Source organism: Eschrichtius robustus, chromosome 5 (assembly GCF_028021215.1).
Source record: "Eschrichtius robustus isolate mEscRob2 chromosome 5, mEscRob2.pri, whole genome shotgun sequence".
NCBI classification, from domain to species: domain Eukaryota; kingdom Metazoa; phylum Chordata; class Mammalia; order Artiodactyla; family Eschrichtiidae; genus Eschrichtius; species Eschrichtius robustus.
In genome coordinates, this window is record NC_090828.1 from 58,331,397 (window position 1) to 58,338,120 (window position 6,724).

General features: G+C 39.4%; 1 pseudogene; it reads right to left on the bottom strand.

Annotated features, from left to right (window-relative positions):
- Positions 1-2,080: 2,080 nt before the first annotated feature.
- On the bottom strand, positions 2,081-2,595 carry LOC137764629 (ferritin light chain pseudogene; annotated as a pseudogene).
- Between the last annotated feature and the right edge of the window lie 4,129 nt (positions 2,596-6,724).

Genomic DNA, 6,724 nt, shown 5'->3' on the forward strand with positions numbered 1-6,724 from the left:
AGGAGCAAGGAATTTTATTCTTTCCAGACTTCAGCTACGGGAAGAAAAGAAAACTTCAAGAAAATGAAAATAGTTGATAAAGGGTGGGGAGAGGTGGAATTGGAGGAAGGTGGTCAAAAGGTACAAAATTCCAGTCATAAGATAAATAAGTGCTAGGGATGTAATGTACAACATGATGACTACAGTTAACACTGTTGTAATGATATATAGGAAAGCTGTTAACAGAGTAGATCCTGACGGTTCTCATCACACGGAAAAAAACATTTCTCTCATTTTTTTAAATCTGTATGAGATGATGGATGTCAACTAAACTTACTGTAATAATCATTTCACGATATATATGTCAAATCATTATGCTGTACACCTTAACCTTATACAGTGCTATATGTCAATTACATCTCAATAAAAGTAAAAAATAAGTGCATTTAATAATAATACTACCAAAACAAAGAAAATAGTTGGTGTAATTTGTGTTACATGGTCTCAATCAACAGAGTAAAATAACAGTCAACAACACTGCTCCAGCCCTCTTAGTTGACTCCATTTTCACCTCAGTTTGGTGAACTGTCTTCATGTTTCTATAACAAGGACAGTGGTACTTAATTACTGGGATAATTAACGCTTTGGTTAACTGAAGGCTTATTGAAGATTTCAAACAGAAATTCTACCTTTGTTCCAACTTCTGTTTTTAAATTTTGTAAAAGTCTATTATTCTAGTCTCCTTTCTTGGCAATTAAAATGTAAAAATGGGCTTAAAATTAGGATTTATTGGGTTTTTAAATAAAATATTCTCAATTTTAAAATAGATGATTACAGAAAATATGGAAAATAAGAAAAGCGTGAGGAGGAAAATTTTTCACATAGCCCATAGCCCAAACATTACTAGTATTTTGGGGCTAGTATTTCCCTCTAGTTTTTTTTTTCTAGGCATTTTTAACTGTTATGGTCTGATGCAAATAGTATATATTGGGGGTTTTTTTCCATTTAATCATAGAAAACAGGAATTTTCTCATATTATTACAAACTCTGTCAAGAGTTTGCCTACACTCTTCATTTTAATATCTGAATTCTATGATGAAACTATGCCATTAATTATTTAGTCACTCCTCTATTTGGACATTTGGGTTGTTTATAATTTTTCACCATTACATATAATGCAGCAGTATTCAAATTAGAAAGGAGTTTTCTAATTTATTTAGGATAATTTTCTTTGATTCACATACCATACAATTCATCCATTCAGAAGTGTTTTGAATTAAGTTTTAATTCTGTGATTAAGGATCTGGCTGTTATTAATGGTCGGTTGTTTCACTGGGAACAATGATGTCCCAAAGTAAAAGCCCAGGACAGTGTTGTCCAATAGAAATATAATGCAAGTAATACAGGTAATTTTAAATCTTCTAGTAACCACATTTTTAAAAAGTAACAAGAAACAGGTGAAATTCATTTTAATAATACAATTTTATCGAACTTATATCTAAAATATTTTCAGCCTTTTTTTTTTTGGCTGCAAAAAGCTTTACTGTTTCCATTTGGCCCAAGGCTTGAGAGAGGGCTCCAGGGTGGTTAAAAAGCTGCCTAGAGGCTGCAGAGAGGGGCTTCAGGCAGAAGCCTTGACACCAGAGGGGTTCCTCAAAGGCCACTGTGAGACAGGCTGGGACCTGGGACCCTTTACTGGAGTGCTTGCACCTGGACAAAGGTCTCCTCCAGCAACAGAATACAAAGAAACTATAAGGGACTAAAAACTGCCTGCATGCACAGTTGGGGCAAATTATGAGCAAAGAGATACGAAAAGGCTGCCAGCTTCTGAGGTGTGGGGAGCAAAATCAGGCTACTAGGCAGGATCCCTGCTCACAGCACCACCAAAGGGATGGGCAGACCACCTAAGCCGCCCCTCCAGCCCCCCCACCGATCTACCCCTACCCTCACCCCATTTAAGGGACCAGTGCAACACACCCTCGCCATTCCCAGGAACGAGCGAGGGCACCTGTTACTTGCTTTTGCTCCCTCATGCTGCAGCACGAGTCCCAATAAAGCCTTGCCTAAATTCCCCCTCTGGCCTGTTATCAATTTCTATTGATTAAAGAGTCCAAGAACCCAGGTTGGTAACAGCTGGGCTCCAGAAGGCCCTAGCCAGGCTTGAGGGTGAGTGTTTGGAAGAGAACTCGCCCGGCCCGGCCTGGGGACCAACCAGCTTGCAGAGGTGAGTCACGTGGTCGTCATCGTCTCGGTGAGTTTCACCTGCTCAGCCAGGTCGCGGCTCTCCGGGAAGTCACAGAGGTGGGGGTCTGGCGGGAAGCTTCCACGGAGTCCTGGGTTTTACCCCACTCATCTTGGGGTGGCTTCTGCACGTCCAGGAAGAGGGCACAGCCGCCCCGCTGGCTTTGCATTTTCAAGAGACGGCTGGGCACCCTCGCGCTTCTCCTCGGCCAATTCTTAGAAAAAGTGGCCCACGCTCTCCAGAGCCACGTCGTCTCGGTGGAAACAGGAGCCCAGAGAGAGGTAGGTGTTGAAGGCCTGCAGATGCAGGTTGACCAGGCCGTGGACGGTGACCTCCACCTCGGTGGAATAATTCTGACGAATCTGGGAGCTCATGGTTGATGAGTAATAAGGCGCTAAGCTCGAAAAATGGTGTTGGCTGGTCCCGGTGGCCGAGGATAGCTCAGTGGTTGGTTCTGAAGGCTGCGACTGCAGAAAAGTTGGAGCTTGGTCGGAGGCTGGAGCAAAGGGTGTCCCTGGGCCTGTTCTGTCCAAATACTGTTGAAGCAAGAGACAGATCCGCGGACCGCCAAGCTCACTGCCTCAGACTTTAATCAATGTAAAAATTTATTACTGAGATACTCTTTTTTATCCACGTTCAGTTTCCAAAAATCTAGTATGTATTTTAAACTTTAGCAGGTCTCAGTTTGAACTAGTCATATCTCAAGTACTTGACAGCCTCGTGTGGCTAGCGGCTACTATGTTGGATAGTGCTTGCAGGTCTAGGAGTTTGGCTGACCAAATCTTTGGAAGGTAGCAGAAAGTTGCTTTAAATATATCTTCTGATTTATTTCCCCTTATCTTCCTTTTTTAAATTAAAAAAAAAAAATGAAGCAGGAACAAAATTTAGGTAACTGAAAAATCCTCCTAGAGAATGGTTAACTAAGTACTTACTGCTTTCACATACTACTTCATATTGAATATTTCTACCTCGTGAGTAACAATTTATAATGTGTGAAAAAAGATGGTTTTAAAATATCTACTCTGTTATTCCAGTTGGACGCTGGAGCTATTTCTGTTTATGGAATCTACGTGATTGTGCTGAATGCTAAACATCAGTGCTAACATTCTCCCCAAGGGGTAAATACTTTTCTTTATTGGGTCTTTAATGATGAAATAAACAGGAAAGAAAAAAAACATAAATGGATTTCACTGTTCTATGCAGGTGAAAACCATGTTTTTCAATGTATTCTTTTCACAATAAAAAGTATTTGATCTGAGGGCCTCTATAATCCCAGGACACACAATCGTTCTCTGTTGTATGACAGCTTCCTGCCATGAATAATTATTTTCCAAAAGCGTATCAGGCCAGAGATGAAGCAGAGAGTGGGGGAAGGAGTCCATGGTGACCTTAGGCAGATTTTTTTACTAGTAGGAATCAGTTGGCTAGTTATTACCACCTGGCGCTGCTAATGAGTCTAGTTGGGAAAACAAAGCTGCTAAGCATTCCACAGCAGGCTGTGATGTGGTCCAGGTCTGGGGAGTCCTTTGGGGTCTGGTGAGCATGTGAAGATACATTTTAAGGTGTTTTGATTATTACAGAAATCGAACTCTTAGTTCTTCAGTTTTAAAAGAAACTTGTTGGGAATTCCCTGGAGGTCTAGTGGTTAGGACTCGGTGCTTTCACTGCAGAGGGCTGGGGTTCTATCCCTGGTTGGGGAACTAAGATCCTACAAGCTGCACAGTGCAACCAAAAAAAAAAAAAATGTTGCTGAGAAAACATTATCAGTTATTGATTCATTTATGCTTCTGTAACCTAAGTATTTTACTGTATTCACAATATAATTTTAAAAACTTAAATATATCTGGTACATTAAAACCCATTTATTTGTAGTATTCTCAGAGGAAGTATACTAGCTCTTCCAAGAAAGTATTTCCACTACTAATTCAAATTGCCTCTGAGCAATCTAAATAAAGAGACAATATAGTGCAGTTATTCAGAGCAGGAAGCCTATTGTCAGAGAGTCCTAGATTCAAATCTGATCTCCACCACTTACCAGCCCTGTGACCTGAAGCACGTTATTTTTCTGTGCATAAGATCTTTTCTAAAAATAGGAATAGTGAGAGTTATTTGAAGGTTCAAGTGAGATAATGCATATGTGGTACTTAACCAAATGCCCATCACTGCTGTCATTGTTGTAGGGATTTTTGGGGGAAAAGGGGTTATTATTATCACATACATCTCATGTATTCCAAGGTATCACAGGGTAGAGAACAGCAAATAAAAAGCCAGGGGAATAGCAAATAATCAAGCATCAATTATGTGACCCAACTGCTGTGCTACATGAGAGGAAAGCATGGCTATCCCATAAGTTGTGAGAATGAGGGGAAAAAAGACTGGAGTGATGGGAAGAGGAAGTAGTAGGAAATATTAAAGTAACTTATTTACCAAAAAGATGCTTTACTAAAACACTTCACATGTTATTAATTAATGAATTCAATATATATTTGTTGAACGGTAACCATATGCAAAACACTGTGCTTGGTATTGGGGTTACAAAGATTTAGATAAGTTCCCTGCCTTCAATAATTTCAAAGCCCAGCAGTGGCGTTGCCTTTATTATTGTATTGCAGTATGTACCACCTTGCCTTGTAGTCCTTGATTTGTTCGTCAGTGTTGGCCTCCTGATTGCTGTCTTATTCACATTTGTACCTCTGCACTCAGTACCATGCCTGGCTCATAATGGGTACTCAGTAAGTGTTTGCTACTGTGAATTCCTTAGCATGAAAAAGGGATTCAATCACTATTGGATTTCCAACTGTAATAGATAAGCTCCTTGAAGGCAAAGACCCATGCTTGTAAATGTCTTGATGCAAAGAAACTTCTTGATATTAGGTTAGCAGTTATGCCAATATTAAAATACCCTTATTAAAATGAGTTGCTGTGTAATATTAAAATGCAGTTACTGCAATCTCAATTTTCAGCAGGTTCCTTTAGTCACGGGTGCATAAAATATACAATTGCATTGCACTCTTTTATCTAATTAAGGGCAATAAAGCAATGCAAATATGCTCTCTGATAAATAGGTTATACTTGAAGTTCGGAAAACCTTTTATTTTTCAGTGAGATGCTGTAAATAAGCTTTTCGTTGAATCATAAATGCTGGGACTTCATCATTTGTTTTCCATTCAGATTACTTTGGTCTATTTCCTATTTTTAAAAGTAATAAAATTTAAGTAATGAAATATGTTTACATGAGGAAAAACTGATTACATCATATGTGTGTTTTCCAATTCTCATGTGGACGTTATGTAGTCAATGAGGGCAGTTCATAATACTGTTGCAGTGTATTTGATAAAATTATGCTTTGAGAGTGCATCCTTTCTGATGTCCTGTGAAGTTGCGCATTGTGATTATCATTACTGAACTTTGATAGATTGTGGAAGTTTGTAACTGATGCCTTGATAGGATGAGCAGAGGCAGGCTATAGATATTCCTAGTCTATTAAAGCTCATTATAATCAGTAGTCAAATCAAATTCTAATCTACAGCCTAATCCAAGAATGATGACTTTCCATTAATCTGTGATGGATTTTTCTTTCTTTATTATGAGCTAAATGTGTAAACACAGAATTAACAAAGCCATCTTGGCACAATCTAATTCTCAGGGCTCCCTCTGCTGGTAGTGAAAGACAACAAATTTACAGAGAGTTTAAGAATAAGGGTATTATCATTATTACAGTTTTGCCATTTATATTAAAGCTAAATTTAATGTTGGACCCTTATGGAATAAAACCAAATGTTTTGGTTTACAGCTAGCCAATTTTCCCACTAAAGATTAAGTGATATTTTTGTGGTTGAATTAATTAGTCTTTTCATCATAAAAAATTGAACTATTGGGCTTCCCTGGTGGCGCAGTGGTTGAGAATCTGCCTGCTAATGCAGGGGACACGGGTTCGAGCCATGGTCTGGGAAGATCCCACATGCCACGGAGCAACCAGGCCCGTGAGCCACAACTACTGAGCCTGCGCGTCTGGAGCCTGTGCTCCGCAGCGAGAGAGGCCGCGATAGTGAGAGGCCCGCGCACCGCGATGAAGAGTGGCCCCCGCTTGCCACAAGTAGAGAAAGCCCTCGCGCAGAAACGAAGACCCAACACAGCCAGAAAGAAAGAAAGAAAGAGAGAGAGAGAGAGAGAGAGAGAGAGGGAGGGAGGGAGGGAGGAAGGAAGGAAGGAAGAAGGTGGTGCTCTTTAAAAAAAAAAAAATTAAACTATTTTGTCTCTAAAATAAATATCTGCTAGAGTTATAAAGTGTAATTTATAACATAACTTACACACATGATTACCAACAGCTTACATAAACAGGATCAGAACACTTAACAGAGACAGAGTGAAGATTTAGTAGCTACCCAAACTACTTCATCCTCCCCTATGTAATTTCTATAAAATGTAAATACATACCCCACATACCAGCTGATAAAACAGTTACGTTCTGGGCCATAATATCTCAATATAATACATAAAAAT